The sequence below is a fragment of the Panthera onca genome, chromosome C1, assembly GCF_046562875.1.
Source record: "Panthera onca isolate mPanOnc1 chromosome C1, mPanOnc1 haplotype 2, whole genome shotgun sequence".
NCBI classification, from domain to species: domain Eukaryota; kingdom Metazoa; phylum Chordata; class Mammalia; order Carnivora; family Felidae; genus Panthera; species Panthera onca.
This window is the reverse complement of record NC_138346.1, coordinates 78,407,011-78,424,856: the sequence shown is the minus strand read 5'-3', so window position 1 is coordinate 78,424,856 and position 17,846 is coordinate 78,407,011.

Here is a 17,846-nt window from a genome sequence, read left to right as displayed (position 1 = left end):
GTTCTGAATATATCTGTTAAGTCCATCTGGTCCAGTGTAAACTTCACAGGCATTGTTTCCTTGTTGATTTTCTGATCAGATGATCTGTCCATTGTTGTGAGTGGGGTGTTTAAGTCTCCCACTATTATGGTATTACTATCAATGAGTTTCTTTATGTTTGTGATTAATTGATTTATATATTTGGGTGGTTCCACATTTGGCACATAAATGTTTACAATTGTTAGGTCTTCTTGGTCTATAGACCCCTTGATTATGATATAATGCCCTTCTGCATCTCTTGATACAGTCTTTATTTTAAAGTCTAGATCGTCTGATATAAGTACGGCTATTCCAGCTTTCTTTTGTTGACCATTAGCATGATAGATGGTTCTCCATCCCCTTATTTTCAATCTGAAGGTGTCTTTAGGTCTAAAGTGGGTCTCTTGTAAACAGCATATAGATGGATCTTATTTTCTTATCCATTCTGTTACCTATGTCTTTTGATTGGAGCATTGAGTCCATTGACATTTAGAGTGAGTACTGAAAGATATGAATTTATTGCCATTATGATGCTTGTAGAGTTGGAGTTTCTGGTGGTGTTCTCTGGTCCTTTCTAATCTTTTGTTGCTTTTGATATATATATATATATATATATATATATATATATATATATATATATACCGGTATATGTGTGTGTGTGTGTGTGTGTGTGTGTGTGTGTATTCATATGTATATGGATCCATATATATATGGATCCATATATATATATGTATATATATATATACACACACATATATATATATCCATATATATATGTGTGTATACATGTATATATATATACATATACATATACATACATACATATATATATATATATATATATATATATATATATATTCATCTTTTCTCCCCTCAGAAAGTCCCCCTTAAAATTTCTTGCAGGGCTGGTTTAGTGGTCACAAACTCCTTTAATTTGTGTTTGTTTGGGAAACTTTTTATCTCTCCTTCTATTTTGAATGACAGCCTTGCTGGATAAAGAATTCTTGGCTGCATATTTTTCTGATTCAGCACACTGAATATATCCTGCCACTCCTTTCTGGCCTGCCAAGTTGCTGTGGATAGGTCTGCTGCAAACCTGATCTGTCTTCCCTTGTATGTTAGGGACTTTTTTCTCCTTGCTTCTAGCCTTTATTATTGATCTCAAAAAATTTCAGTCTTAAAAAATATCTCAGAGCCTGGATTTCACCTGATAAGCTGCTTTTACTACACCATTACAAGTTTGTTTTCTTTTATTTACTAAATATAACCAGATTTTTGCTAATGTAATCTATATTTTATCTTAACGTTAAACAAATGAGAGACAGTAACATGAGTCAGGACTTTTACAATTGGTAAAATACAATTCCTGTTCCCTTAAGTATTTTAATTTCTGATTTTCTTGGGTGTCTGAGTGGCTTAGTTGGTTCAGCATCCAACTTCCACTCAGGTTGTGCATGATCTCACAGTTTGTGAGTTCAAGGTCTGCATTGGGCTCTCTACTGTCTGTGCAGAACCTGCTTCAGATCCTCTGTCCCCCCACCCCCCCGCTAGCATTCTGTCTCAAAAATAAATTAAAAAAAATTAAAATATTCTGATTTTCTTTAAATCTAATATATTCTATGCTTTATGTCCTAAGAAATATGTACATGAGTTTTTTGATTAGTGGCAGTAGGAAAAACCAATTGACAAGATAATATCACACTCTTTGAAACAGGCATGGTCTTGTATCTCAAAATATTTTGACTTGAAGAGAAACACACAATAAATTTAATGATTTAAGATGCATTGCCACACTATTGGATTTGGTGATGAATCTTCCAGACAGGGACAGTTTGAGATAAAGTTAGATATTAGAAATGTATCTTGCTGACTCTTGTTTTCCCTGATTTTCTACCTTCCTAACCATTGTTATTATCACATAGTCCTTGGGTTGGTTATGTCAGACTGTGTTCCAGGCCTCACAACTTTCTTGCCCACCTTGCCTCAAAGACCAAAATGCCTTCACTGCATGACTGTTCCCAGAGGTTCCTCTTCTCAACCAAATTAAGGGTTATCCCTCCCCCACTTCTTTCCTCCTTATTTTGGACAAATATTTATTTCTTTAGGCTCACAGTAGCAGACACTATACTAAGTCCTGGAGATATGGAGATGAAAAGTCCCAGATGGTTAGCCTTTAGCAAATTCACAAACAGTGAGGAAGTAGATAGTGAAAACAAAATACAACAATTTCTATAGTGGTTATCTGTGTAAGGTGCAGAAATCATGGATCTTCAGGAAATTGGTTAATCCCAAGGAGGTGTTGCTTGAGCTAATTCTTAGAGGAAGTTATCTAAATCAGTTTGGCTGCTATAATAAAGTATCACAGACTGGATGGCTTATAAACCATGTACGTTTCTTTCTCACAGTTCTGGAGCCTGGAGTCTGAGATTTAGGTGTCAGCATGGTTAAGTTCCAGTGAAGGTTCTGTTCTGGGTTGCAGACTGCCAACCTGTCTGTGATGGAGAGCAGAGAGGAAAAAAGCTCTCCTGTGACTCTTACAAGGGTACTAATCCCACTTACAAGGGCTCCAGTCCTAATTATCATGACCTCCTCCAGTCCTAAATATTTCATCAAAGCCTCACTTCCTTATACCATAACTTTGGGTAGGGGATAGAGTTGCAACATTCGAATTATAGGGAAGCTGCCAACAAGTCAGACTCCCATAAGAATTCAGCAAATGGGTGAAGGGTAGTTTGTCTGGAATGTGATAGAGGAGGAAAATATAAAACTTGAGGATAGACAAAGGAAGAGAAATTGGCACTTCATCCTTCTGATGGGGGCTATTTAGCAATTTTAAAGCAATAGTGTCAAAGTACTCATATTTGATGTGGAAGCTCAGTTAGGGGTGATCAAGAATAGAGGTAAAAAGTCCATGTTAAAGGTTTTGGCAGTAATTTGCATTCAGGATAAAGGAGAGAGGTGGGTATTAATCAATAAATTCATTTATCTTTCAACAAATGCTTACTGAGTATATAAGATGTGCCAGGCATGGGAGCTACAGAAATGAATATGAGTTATCCCTTCTACTCACAATGCTCATAGGCCAGTTTGAAATTAGATGCATAAACAGACTCTTCATACTGTGTTTCAGATTGTCTCCTTTGGGGATTCAATGTGTTATATATGAAAGAATCTTTGGATCAGACTGTCTGGGGTTCAAATCCTCCTTCTACAACTTTTTACTTGAAAGACGTTGGGCAAGTTACTTGCCCTCATCAGTAATATGGTGGGTTTTGATGAAGGTCAGAGGAGAAAATGAATGCAAAGGACTCAGAATGGTGCTGTACATAATGCTATCAGCTCTCAGTGCCCCATTTAAAGCAAAAGGAAGAAAGAGACAAGAGGGCAGGAACCGAGCAGGGGATGGGATATGAGGCCATTGCATACTATATGTAGGATTTACAACTTGCCAGGGAGGCCAACCGCAAGACAGTGTTGCATTAAGGAAGTTTCTGTCCTTCCCTCTTTATTTCTTTCTGGCTCCTGAAATAGTATCAATCTGAGAGGAAGGGTCAGGTATGTCCAAAACAGAAGTTGCTATAATTTGTCTGCTGTGACATGGACTGTCCCCTCTTCTTGATTTCTCCACTCCCAAAGTTGGTGACCTTTGATTTCAGCGATATCCAGTCCTCTCTACTGCATGCAGTCGTGCTTGACACAGGAGCTGATGGACTATATACTTCAGGTCAGAGAATGAGTTGATGGGAACAGAAGGCTAGTATTAAAATATAAAGTGGAAAATAGAAAGCAGAAAGGACCAATGGTCAAGAGATAAGGAAATGGTAAGATAATAACATTTATTTCAGGAGGAAGGCTTTGGAGTGGCTGCTCTCAGCACTTTACATATTAAAGGATTAGTAATCAATGATTTTCAAAATGGTCCTGGTATTAGCAGAATGAGAAGCAGTTGAGCACAAAATGGTCTGCAGGTGAATAGTGCTCATCTGATAAGTGCTTCTGGTCTGGGGACAATCCATAATCATTGCCCTTCAAATATGGGTCTCACATTAAAGAAAGAAATTCTATATAAAACAATACCAGGCCTCCCACCCGAGGATGGATAAGATCTGAAAGACAGTTCTTTTTGGAGATTGCAACCTAGGAAGTCAAGAATGTCTCCTCCAGAGTTACCATGGCAACATCTCCCTCTTATGACACAAAGGAAGATAGAGGTCATGTTGGTGGGCTGGTTAAATGTTGCTCTGATCATGTCTTTTATTTCCATGGGGGAAAAGAGAAAAAGGCAATAGACAGGAAGAAAAAAATAAGAGTAGAAAATAAAATAAAAGAGATAAAGGTATTCCTGTGAGTGATTTTCCAAATAGATTTTGTTATTGAAGGATTTATATTAATTCAATTGGATTTAAAGTCTAATAAGAATCCAAAATGAAATCTCTGACACTTGAAGGTATAATCAATGTTCAAGTACAAGATGACGCAACGGCTACTTTTGTATTGAGGAGAGGGACTTTAAACTAGATGGTAAGGAAGAGAGGAGGCTACAAAAGCCATCACTTAAGACTTAGACCAAGTGAAGAAACAGTTTTTTTTTAAATTAATAGCTTCTTCTGATGATTTCGACTTACTTTTTAAACCCGCACTTTAGAATTATAGAAAACCTCTGTTAAATTAGAGAATGGGGTCATAGCAGGTCCAATGAAGAAAATAGAACCACAGAGGTAAATTTAACAGAATTCAATATAAGTGAACTAGTTGCCAGAGTATCAGAAAAGCAAAAATAAATAAATACATTAAAAATTAAAAAAATAAAAAATAAAGGGGACATGATGTTCTACATATTTTACAGATACACACACACACACACACACACACACACACACACACACACAGAGTGAAGGAGACAGAGAGGAAATCTAGAGATTAGCAAAAACAGGACTTGGGGCAGGTGGCAAAAGGGGAAGGTACAGGTATAGGACTCCCCAGGGGCCTGGCAGTTGGTAGGAGCAGTAACCATGGGAAGGGCAGACTGGCAGGAGCTAGGACCTCAGAAGAGATCAGCTGCTGCTATAAATGCCATCCAAATCAAAGAGGGGTTGGGAAGAGAGAGTGAGCCGGTTTTCTTTTCTCCTTCCACCTTCCAATCTTTAGTTTTCTGGTATTCAAGCAGTGTCTCCTGATGGCCAAACCTAACAAACAGTTTTTGAGGGAGTCTGGGAAGTTCAGTTGCACAGATCAGCCTCCTATGATGTAGAGCAGAGGAAGGGTGCCAAATGGATCTTAGAGACAGGCAAATAAGTCAGCATAGGGAGTGTGGGAATGTGAGAGGAGGCTAGCATTATAGACTAGTGAAAAATCTGAATTATACAATACTTGGGAAGAAATGCTAATTTATTATTTCACAGTGTGTACCGTATTAGACATTTTGTTTAAGGAACTTGGATTTGAAGGGTGCTGCTTCCTGCAGTATATAATCAAAGACAATATCACTCAAGTTAGGGAAGCTCTCTTTAGTATCAAAATGAGATTCACCAGGATAATAAACTTGGAAAATAAAATGAATTTCTTCCCTGAATAATTAATTGCACATCTAAGTTATTGCAAATAAATATACACAAGCTCTAATTTAGTTTTAAGAACTTATCAGAAAAGTGATTGCAGTTGAGCTACAAGAAAAAACTAATAACATGTTGATATTAACTGTATATAGAATCCCAGAATATCAGGGTCAGGAGATCAGCTTCAACCTGTATGATTATCTCCATTTCCCAGCCTCTCCTTGAACTATTCTATAGACGGATGTATTCCTGAGGCAATGTATGCCATATACAGACTGCTCTGTGTCAAAACCAGAGCCAGACAAAAGTTAAAGCGGTGAAGGGCAATTTTATTTAGGAACAATTGCAATAGGAAAGAGAGACTGCAGTATACAATGGTGCTCTATTTCTAACATGACCAAGACAAATGGGTACGATAGCCAAGGAGCAGGATGGGGGTCAGTGGATAGAAACTTACTAAGAGGAAACATCAAAGATAGGGGGATTCTGGCTAAACTGACTTGATAGAATTCTTGCTGAAGGCAGGCTAGGGTGATGAGATCTTGAGGGTGTTGGACCAGGAATTTGATTAGCTATCATGCATGGGAGATTTTCGCTAAATTGACCCAGCAGTATTTTTAGTAAAATTGGCTAAATGGGCCAAGGTTGGGTCTAGTCAGGAAAGAGCTTTAGAGGAGCCTGACTAAAGTTTGATCAAGGACAGAATCTTGTCATCTGTTAGCAAAAATTTCATTATGCAGAACCAAAATCTGCCTTCTGGAGTTTTCCTCCATCATTCTGAATTCTGCTATCTACGCTCACCCAAAGCAAGAATAATTTCTTTGCTCTGCAATATTCTTTTATATGTGAAAAGACAGAAGACAAACACTCCTGACCTTAACTTTTCAGGCTAAACATCTCTAGATTCCTCACAAATTCCTTCTGTTAGCATTCCACTGACTATTTTGGTTGGCTTTTCTACTATGCTTATTAATGTTGTATACTTGAGACAAACCTGAATCTCACCTATTTAGAGGTTTTATCACATTCCCTAATGACTGAGAGGTTCAATCCCTGTTGCTCAGGGTAATTTGTAACTCTGTTACTTCAACCAGACTGGTTATATATGTGTTAGTCTTCTCTGTTAGATTGTATGTGAAGATCAGGGATAGTGCCTCGACCATTTATTTTATCTTACCTTCCACAGTACTCAGGATAATGTGTGTATATATAGCATAGCAGTAGGTAGCATGTAGAAGGAAGCAACTAACAATCCACTGAAGGTCTTGATTTCATGCTCTTCATGTGTCTTCATGACACAACTCTTGTGTCCATCCACAGCCTTTCCTCATGTTGTGCCCTCCTGCCTGGAATGGTCTCTCCCTCTTATCTTTATGGAGAACTCCTTCTCCTTCAAGATTCAGCTCAAATAGCATTTATCCTTCCTAGCTGTCCTTGGTCTTCCCTACTCTAGAAGTCTGACCCTCCAAAAGCAGGGCTCAGTGTTTTATTTTGGTTTGTTTTAATATGAAATTTAGGATGATATTTATTCCACTGAGTTCTTGAAGGGTTAAATAAAATAGTGTTGAGAGCTTTGCCCAAAGCCTGGCATGTGGTAAGCACTCTATTTTTGTCTATCATCATGGCATTTATATCCTTGTATTTTAGTTTTGTAGGCATCTGTCTACCTGCTAGGTCTTTTTTTAAAAATAATTTTTAAAAAATGTTTATTTATTTTTGAGAGAGACACACACAGAGTGCAAGCAGGGGAGGGGCAGAGACAGAGAGGGAGACACAGAATCCAAAGCAGGCTCCAGGCTCTGAGCTGTCAGCACAGAGCCCTATGCGGGACTCAAAATGGGGAACGGCGAGATCATGACCTGAGCCGAAGTAGGACTCTGAACCAACTGAGCCACCCAGGCACCCCCTCTACCTACTAGGTTTTAAGTGAATGTTACTTTTGTATCCCCAAGATAAATCTAAAAACATTCACTGAATAAGATATTTTTCTTTTTATTATACAACTACTTCCATCATGCTGAATACTTTACATCTCCACTATCCAGTCTGGTAGCCACTACCCACATATGGCTAGTTATATTTAAAATAATTAAAGTTAAATACAATTAAAATTCATTTCTTTAGTCAAACAGTATTCATATATGGCTAATGGTTACTGTATTGAGCAGTGCAGATTTAGAACATTTCCATCATCACAGCAAGTTCTTTTAGACAATTCCACTGTAGATTGTAATAGCACTGCTCCAAACTCAACATATTTCTAGCTTGATGAGCGATCTCCGCCATCATTCTGGATTCTGTATTTCTAACAGCCCAACTGTGGTTCATTTGCACAAAATTTGGGGCAGCCACATCATACAACTAATTCATGTCAAATCCACAATCAGTTAAAGTCCCAAGGACTTTGATATTTTTCTTTAGGTGCTTTCATAATATTTTGAAAATATTGATTATATCCAAGGTTAGCAACTTTTTTGGTGAAGGTTCAGACAGTAAATACTTTAGACTTTGGAGGCAGTACAGTCTCTGCTGCAACTATTCAACACTGCAGCGGCAGCATGAAGGTAGCCGTAGACTCTATGTAATGGAATGGGCGTGGCTGTTCTATTGCAAACAGGCTGTGGACAGTAGTTTGCAACCCCTGATCTATTTTCAAAGACTCTGCTGCTTCTGTTGTAGTGATAAAGCCAGTCCTCCCCACACCCCTCCTTCTTCTTCCATTTAGATCAAAATAAGTCTATCTCTAAACACTCTTTTTTTTGTCAGTTGAAGAGAATTAAATCTCAGTTGGTATTGGAGACCCCTTTTCTCAAAGATTTAATCAGAATTTCGAAGGTGGATACAATCCTCAAAGAGTGTTAAGAGGAGCTAACACAAAATGCTTATTGTATGTCAGGCATTGTGTAAACATGTTACATCAATTAGCTCATTTAAACCTCACAATGACCTACTTCACTGATGAGCAAACTGAGGTACAGACAAGTTGGGTGGCTTGCCCAAGGTCGCACCACCTAGGTGACTCAAACCTAGACAGTCTCCCTGATCAGTCCCCACACCACATACTTTGCTTCAAGGCAATGCCTGTGCCCTCACCCCAACCTTTGACCTCCAAACTCTTTTTTAATCAGAAAGCTCTTTCTTTCTCCTCTTGTTGCTCCCAGAGGCCCTCCTCCAACCCATCTCCCCTGTTTTACAAGAGACAGGAGGAGCAGCTGTCTTGTAGCAGCATCGTTTGCTCTGAAAAAATCAATTCTTGTTGGTAAGGTCACTGGACATAGCCTCAGTCCTTTTACTTTCTTGTCAGCAGCATTGACACGGTGGTCACTCTTTCCTTCCTGAAATCTCAGGGCATCACAACTGGCTTTTCTCCCACCTCTGAGGCCAGTCTTTCTCAGTCTCTTTTGAAACTTTCTTTCTGACTTTTAAAGACTGGCCTTTTCCAGACTCACTTTTCTTCTCACTCTACCCACTCTCTGGGTGACCTCTTAACCCTAGCGCTGTAATACTATTTGCATGAAGATGGTTCCCACATCTTTATTTCCAGAACTGCTGGAGAACCAGTCCTGCCAACCACTTAAGCAACTTATCCACCTGGGTGTCCATTTGTGTGTAGAACACATACAGCTCAGCACTTCTCAAACAGAAATAATTATTTTACTTCTTAAGCCTACTGTTTCTCTTATATTTCCTTCTGTGGAATAGTAGATTTCCAAGCTAGAAATCTGTGTGTCATCTTATTTCTCCTCTGACAGGCATACCAATGACAGAGTCCTGGAAATTTCACATTACTTCAGGGATCACTTTCAAATCCACTACTTCTCAGTCTCCAAAACTGCCACTTGCCTGCTTGATGCTCACCTGTATTCCTGCAACCATCTCACAGTTGGCTTTCTTCCAAAAACCTGGTTCCTCTTCCAGTGACTAGTCCTCATGATGCATCCTGAGTGGTTTCCTGGTATACAAATGGAACCTCATTATCTTCCTGCTTCAGTGAAATCTTCAGTGGTTCCCTGCTGCTGTTATATATATATATATATATATATATATATATATATATATACACATACACATATATATATACATATGTATATATATATGTATATATATGTGTATGTGTATATATATATATATATATATATATATATATATAATTTATTGTCAAATTGGTTTCCATACAACACCCAGTGCTCATCCCAACAGATGTCCTCCTCAATGCCCATCACACACTTTCCCATCTCCCCCCCCGCTCCCCTCCGTCAACCCTCAGTTTGTTCTCAGTATTTAAGTCTCTTATGGTTTGCATCCCTCCCTCTCTGTAATTTTTCCCCCCTTCCCCTCCCCCATAGTTCTCTGTTAAGTTTTCCAGGATCTGGCTACAAATGGCCAGATTTCATTCTTTCTCATTGCCAACTAGTATTCCATTGTATATATAAACCACATCTTTATCCATTCCTCAGTTGATGGACATTTAGGCTCTTTCCATAATTTGGCTATTGTTGAAAGTGCTGCTATAAACATTGAGGTACAAGTGCCCCTATGCATCAGCACTCCTGTATCCCTTGGGTAAATTCCTAGCAGTGCTACTGCTGATTTGTTCATTTTAGACACTCTGACTGGCATAAGGTGGTATCACAATGTGGTTTTGATTTGTATTTCCCTGATGAGGAGTGACGTTGAGCATCTTTTCATGTGCCTGTTGGCCATCTGGATATCTTCTTTAGAAAAGTGTCTATTCATGCCTTCTGCCCATTTCTTCACTGGATTATATGTTTTCTTTGGGTGTGGAGTTTGGTGAGTTCTTTATAGGTTTTGGATATGAGCCCTTTATCCGATATGTCAGTTGCAACTATCTTTTCCCATTCTGTCGGTTGCCTTTTAGTTTTGTTGGTTGTTTCCTTTGCAATGCAGAAGCTTTTTATCTTCATGAGGTCCCAATAGTTCATTTCTGCTTTTAATTCCCTTATCTTTGGAGATGCGTCAAATAGAAATTGCTGCGGCTGAGGTCCCTGCTGCTCTTAGAATTAAGTGTGAATTTCTTCATTTGGCCGCCAGGACCCTTAATGAACCTGTCCTCACTTACCTCTCCAGCACATCACCATGTGTTCCTCCTGCCCTGTGCTCTGCCTGTACTGAACCACTAGCTCTGCCCTTCGAGCCTTTGCACACACTTTTTTTCAGCTCAAACACATTTATGTCACCTTTTGGCCTCCTGGCTAACTCCTGCCCATGCCATGGGTTTTTCTGGGGATGTAGACCTGGGCTTGGATGTTGGTTCCTCTACAGAGCCTTCTGTGACTTCTGAGGAGCCTTCCATAGTCCCCTGAACCAGGGTTAGGTGCCTCCTGTCTGCTCTCACAGCACCCTGTACCTAGTCCTCTTTAGCATCTGCTACTAGGTTGAAATTGCCATAGGTTGAATGTCTTTGCCATAGACTAAGCTCTGTGAAAGTGGGGCAGTTTGATCTTTTCTGTTATTGTAGCTCTAGTGCCTTGCACAGTACCCAGTAGAAGCTTTATAAATATTTATTGATTAAAAGAAATGATCGGGGAAAGGAAGTTAGGAAAATGGGCTTTGGAGTAAAAAAAACCTTGTGCTTAAGTCCCATTTTTGCTAATACTAGTCATATGACCAGTGCCACTTACTAGCTATATGATCTATGTTGGTCTCTTAAAACCTCAGTTTTCTCATCTGGACCATAAGAAAAATAATGAAGCCAAATACAGAGGGTTATTTTCATGCTTCATGTAAAACAATTAGCCCTGTGACTGGAACATTGCTCAGTAAATGTCACTATCAGTAGTACTGTCCTTGCAAGGCACATGAAGTCTAGAACTAGACTGTCTGGATTCAAATCTTGGATTTACCCCCTACTAGCCATGGACCTTGGACAAATTGTTTAACCTCTCTGTGCCTCATTTTCCAAATCTTTAAAATGGGGATATAACAGAATATGCATCAAGGGATTGTTGTGAGGGCTAAATGAGTGAATGGATGTGACATGCTCAGAAGAATGCATTTGGCAAAGATTCTCTTCCTGAGCAACTTTGAGTAGGGCTCTTCTGAGCCCTCTGCTTGACTAAACCTTATTCTTGGGCTTCAGTCTCCGTGCTTGTAGAGTCTAGTTTTATCAAGAATTCTGCTCAGTCGGTTTAGCTAGATTACCCCACCCTTCATATCTGATCATTCTTGATATCTGATCAAATTCCTCATCCCTCACCATCTCCAGGTGATGCCCTGTTGCCCTGGCCTGCTGACAGCAAACATCCTGTTAGGTATCCCTTTCACTCTTCTCCTTGGCTTTACATTCCCACTCTTTCCTTATTGTATTGGGAATTGAGCCCAGTTCTTTAGGGAGATCTCTTTCTTCCTTTTGGAATAGTCCTGAATAAAAATCTGTTTTTACTGCTTTAACTATTGCCAGGCTCTGCTATTTCTTTGACAGGGTGGTAATAATAAATTATTATTATTTCCTGTATGAAAAGGAAACTGCTCTTTCTGAAGGGGGGAGTAAAGTTTAATTTTCAGTCCTAGCCTCTTTCTAGGAGGGTAAGAAAGATAATAGGGGATGATAGTGTATTCCAGATGAAAAGTAAAACACTGTCACTCTTTTAGACATTGGACCCATTCAGTGCTTAGAGCGGATGATCATAAAAACCCAGATGTTTTTCACAAAGCAGATTAAAGATGGATTTGTGACTAAACCTTCACTTTTTCAGGAATTTTCTGGTATTATGCATTTAAAAATGATGTGTTTTTCAAAGCTCTGGTATCACATGGCTAAAATTATTTATAAGTAAGTTCACTGGCTGTGGAATCATTTCTGCTGTTTTATATGATCAAAGAAGATGCTGATAGGTTGCTTTTAATATGTGATTTTTCAAATTTATAGTAACACTTTTTGTTTCTGAATTTCCACTGCCCTTGTCCTTCATGGCATCAAGAAACATACGCATCTCAGTTCCAGTCCTTTATCTTGACTCTCAGAGAAACAGAATTTTCATGTCAGTTTTGGAAGTTCTCAAGAAATGTGCTTTTTGTAAGAGGCTAAGACCTTGGGGTGATTTAATATAATAATGAACAGATACAGGAGGAAGTCATATAACAATGCCTCGGTTCTGTAAATAGTAAATAACTTTTTTACAGTTAGAACCAGCATGCTTTTTGATGATCAGCAGTGAATAAGCAGGGAGCCTGAGACCTGCTGAGTCTTCTAGGTGAGGATGAGTGGGGAAGCCAAGGAGGGCACAGTCTCTAAAAACCTGGATAAGCCCCAAATTCTAAGATGCTAGCCTGGAGGAAAACAGTCCCTCGGAGAAGGAATTGTCATTGAAATTAGGTTAAACTTATGTAAATACAGTGACTCTATTTTTATCTCCTTACAGTAATTGAACCTGTTTTTTCTCTGATAATATTTCCTTTCCACCTTTTTCTTTTTTTTAATTATTTTTGTTTGTTTAACATTTATTCATTTTTGAAAGGCAGAGAGAGACCGAGCACAAATGGGGAGGGGCAGAGAGTGAGGGAGACACAGAAACAGAAGCAGGCTCCAGGCTCCGAGCTATCAGCACAGAGCCCGATGCGGGGCTCGAACTCACGGACCGCAAGATCATGACCTGAGCCGAAGTCGGCCACTTAACCGACTGAGCCACCCAGGCACCCCTCCACCTTTTTCTAATAGAAGAAGATACTTGTTAGGCAACAACTCTCTGTGGGTCTCTTGCATTTCTGCATGTCTTGTGAGTAGAGGCACTGGCTGCCTTTGTTCTAGACTATCTTTTCAAGGATATTTGTACAGAAAACAGCTGTGGATGATACTGTGTCTCCCTTCAGAACAAGTGTGGCCATGTTTACTCCAAGTTTCAGCTTCCCAAAGCTTGGGGTTCCTCTCCCTATGTTCAACCCACTGAGTATACAGGTATTGCCCTTTTCCTAACTCCATGAGCGAACTGGTTTCCCAAAATGACACAGAAAATGCTAGAACTCTGGCTATATATGGCCTGTGTCTTCTACTAACACCCATGAAGCTATAGCAAACTAATCTGCTACTTACAAGTAGGGTTAAATCTCAGAACCTTCAAAATTCTTGATAATGATATTCTTACATTCTGTTCTCAGAGAGTTTTATATCTTCTTTACCCTCTATTAGTAATTTCTTATTTTGAAGTTCCTTTATACCATTTTTCTCTTATTTCTTGTCTCAGTCACCTATAAACAACATATAGATGTTCTCTTATCACTAATGATTTCCTGGGTCACCTATCTCCCTCTCTGTTTTCCTCATTACCCATCCTGAGGCTTGGGACTTCCCTTGGGACTATCTTTATATTTCCTTCCCAAATTCTCAGATGCTTCAGTTCCAGTGGCTTCCATTTTTGAAAATTATTTAATTGCCTGGTTTGACCTTGCACCTCATCAGTCAAAACTGCTTTGCCTGCAAGTGCCCAAATTCTGAAATTTCCTTCTCTGACCACAACCTCTTGTCATTTTCTGCTTCCGCTCTATCCCTCATCCTTAACTTGTACCTTGTCCTCATTTTTCTTTCAGTCCTTTGATAGACTTCTCTAAATTCTCCCATTACTTAGCATTGGTTATGTATTGAGGAAATACTGTGTTATGCAAACATTTATTTCTCAATAAATTATGGGAGCAGGCACTATATTATTATCTTGATTCTACAGATTAAAATTTTGAGGCTTAGAGATGAAGTAAAATTCCCAAGGCTATAGCGGGAGCAGGTTATAGAGCCTGCTAGATATGGCCTGATAAATTCCAGGTTCCTACATGATTTCTGGCTTCACCACCCATTGTGTAATGATGAATTTATTTTTAAGTTTATTTAGTTATTTTGAGGGGAAGAGAGACAGGGAGAGAAGGAGAATCCCAAGCAGATTCTGTACTGTCAGTACAGAGTGATGTAGGGCTCAAACCCACGAACTGGGAGATCATGACCTGAGCCAAAGTCAAGAGTCAGGCTGCTTAACCGACTGAGCTACCAAGGTGCCCCTGGAGTGATGAATTTTTAACTCCTATAGACTACCCTCTAGAATATTAGAATATTGTATATTGCCACATAAAGTTAAAAATCTGGGTAGGTGGATTTATACAGTCCATGCTATTTTCTTAATCAGACCCTTTCAGCTACCCACCAACTTTGATCACATGTTGTGACTTTCTGTAGTATTTCTCACAGTGATTGTTCAAAATCTTCTTTACATTCTCCAAGCCTCAAATCCTATTCCAGCCACTCTTGTTGGAAACCACTCAGTAGAAACTCTTTCAATTCATTCCACGGAGATTCTCTCTCTCTCTCTTTTTTATTCCTTTCTTTCAGGATCTAATATCTTCCAAGTTTAGGACTTCCCTCTGTGGTCATGGCCCCGTCTCTTCCAGGATATCACTGCATTAATTGTGTTCCTTCTCTTGCTTCTTCAGTCATAAATAATCCTCTCTTTAATGCCATGTTAGAAAATTACTCCTATAACTGCCAAGGCTTTATTTACATTTTAATTTCTTGCTTTTGGCTTTCACTCCCTTCACTCACGGAAGTGCTGCTCCCAAAAAATTGGTAGATACTTTTTAAAATACTCAATCTAATTCCCTTTTGTTAGTTATCATCTTCACTACATCAGTGTAGCATTTGACACTTTGTTCCTTCTTTCCAAGAAAAGCAAATGGCCAGAACTCTGAGCAAGGTCTCTGAATTTGGAACTGGTTTGAACTTGGGTTCTCCAACTAAACTACTTATAAAATCTTGTGTTTTATTTTTAAGTAATCTCTACCCAACACGGGGCTTGAACTAACAACCTCTAGATCAAGAGTCACATGCTCCGCCGACTGAGCGAGCCAAGTGCCCCAAACTACCTATAAAATCTTAAATCTTAAATTTTCAGAGTATAAGTTTCCCTATCTTCAAATGAGGACTTTTATGTATACCTTTTGGCTTCTTAGGACAACAAAATTAAATTATTACTATAAAATTACTAGCATGTTTCTGATGTGTAATGAATCTTCAGTAAATGGCACTGTCTCTGTTATGTCCTAAGACAATGTCTGACATGTAGTAATTTGTGTCTGTTTCCTACCCCCAGCTTCTTTTTAAATTTTATGTGATGTTGCATATTATGGGTTTTCCATTTACCTTTTGGACTGATATTTTCCTTTTTCCTTGGTCTTGTCTCCTATCCATTCTCTGAGAGTGTGTTTCCAGGCTTAATCTTTAGATGACTTACTTTATCTTTTTATATTTGTGTCTTTATCCGACTAAATCTTCTCCTGCATCTTTTGCTAGCATCTTCTTACCAATGATATCTCAATCTATGTTTCTAGTGCCAAATGCTTTAAGCCAAAACTTTAAAAATTACATAATACTTAACCTCATGTTCATTATAAAAATTCAAATAATATAAATATCTAGAGAGTAAAACACGAAAGTATCTCTCATCCCCAACATTTAGTCTTGTAACATGTGCTATTTCCCTTGGGCGTAGGGGGTGGGGCATGTGTTCTTACACAGCTTTTCCTTTGTATTTGTATCCAACAACAAACAACACACAGGATTTGCTTTTTTTAAAAAAACGTAATCTTAAACTCCTAGTTTGCATTTTGGTTTTCTTGTTACAAATAATCATCTGGAAAAATGCAGAACAGAAAGTTAAAATGCAGCCTGTACAAAACCACACTCCTGTCCCTTCCCCAACAACACCTAATCCTGACTTCTATGTCTGCCCCAGGTATACTATAATCCCTGTCCTTGTGGATCAAACCCTTCATGTCTTTGACCTCTCCCTCTCCTTTATCCTCCACCACATCAAGTTGTTTGCCAGTTGTATAAATTCCAGTTCTATAATGTCTCTTCTGTCCTTTCTCTTAAATTCTGTCTGACATTTTTTGGATCACAGTGATAATGTGATTCAGACCACCAATTTATATAAAAATTGCATTGTAGTTCAGTTTTTTGGGGAAGACTTTTTCCTTCCTAGACCTGTGCCAAGTTTTAGACTCTTGTTTTTTTCATTCTGTATTTCCCCATCATACTTTTTAAAAAATATTTATTACTCTTCCTGGTTCTGCTAGTACAATTGAAGCTTCTCAAGGGCAGAGACCACATTGCCTTCCTTCAGTATCCTAATTGACTCTCAATCTTGGATATTTATTTTTCTTTTTCAATGCAAAATCAAACAATCGTGCTTTGTGCTATTGTTTTTTTGAACTTGATTTGATGAAGTATGGGAATTTCCCCACCTCAAGTGTCTTCATGCTTTAATCATTCTACATACCATGTGGGGGGAAAAGTCTTGAAATTCAGCTCCAGCCATGTCACTCTTTTGCTCAAACTAATTGTTGGCTCCACTTTGATTACTGAATATGTATACAGTTCTTCCCTTGGTATCAAGGCCCTCAGTGACTCCAAGGATGAATGATTCCAAAATATCTTCTTGGTTTATCTACTCCTAATGTCATTCCCTAAGCTCTAGACAAACTAGACTATCCATATTCCTCACACCTCTTGCCATTGAAGCTTTCATAGTATTCATTTTCCAGCTTTGTTCTCTTCCTAAGAGTCTGTCTACTATTGGGACCCTTACCTCCATCTCCGTGTACTGAAAGTCTAACCATTTCAAAGCTTTATTTCAAATTACATCTTCCCATAATGCTGGGGGAATTAATCATATGTTCTCCTTTTCTTCAGCTAATTGGGACTTTGTCTCATTGCCTGTCTGACCACAGGCTCACTGTCAGTAGCAGCTCTAATTCATTCATCTTTACTTCTTGCAGTGTCTTGCATGGGACAAGAATATTTGGAAAATTAAGTATTAGGGGTTGCAAATGGAGGCAAACAAATTGCTCTGGGGGAGGATAACTTGCTTCTGGAGGGAAAATGTAGGAACAATTGTAATTGTCTTAAACATTAATTAGTGAATTTTAATCCATATAATACATATTTATTGGTTAGATACCCTGTGTCGGGTACTGTGCTGGGTACTGAAATGTGATAGAAAATGGACAACTATTGTCCTCAAGAGTTTAAAATGAAATAGAGAAAACAGTATAATAAACAATTAAAATAAAGAGTGATAGAGGAAGTACATAGGGCAGTGAGGACACACAACTGGAGAGTCTGACCTGTCTGTTGGGGATGGAGGAAGTGACAATCTGAAGAACCTGTGGGATCTAGCCACAGGCAATGGATGGGGTGTGGCATATTATTTTATACAGAGAAAATAGTAAGTGGTGGTCTTATAGTTAGAATGCACCTGGCACATGAAACAAGTT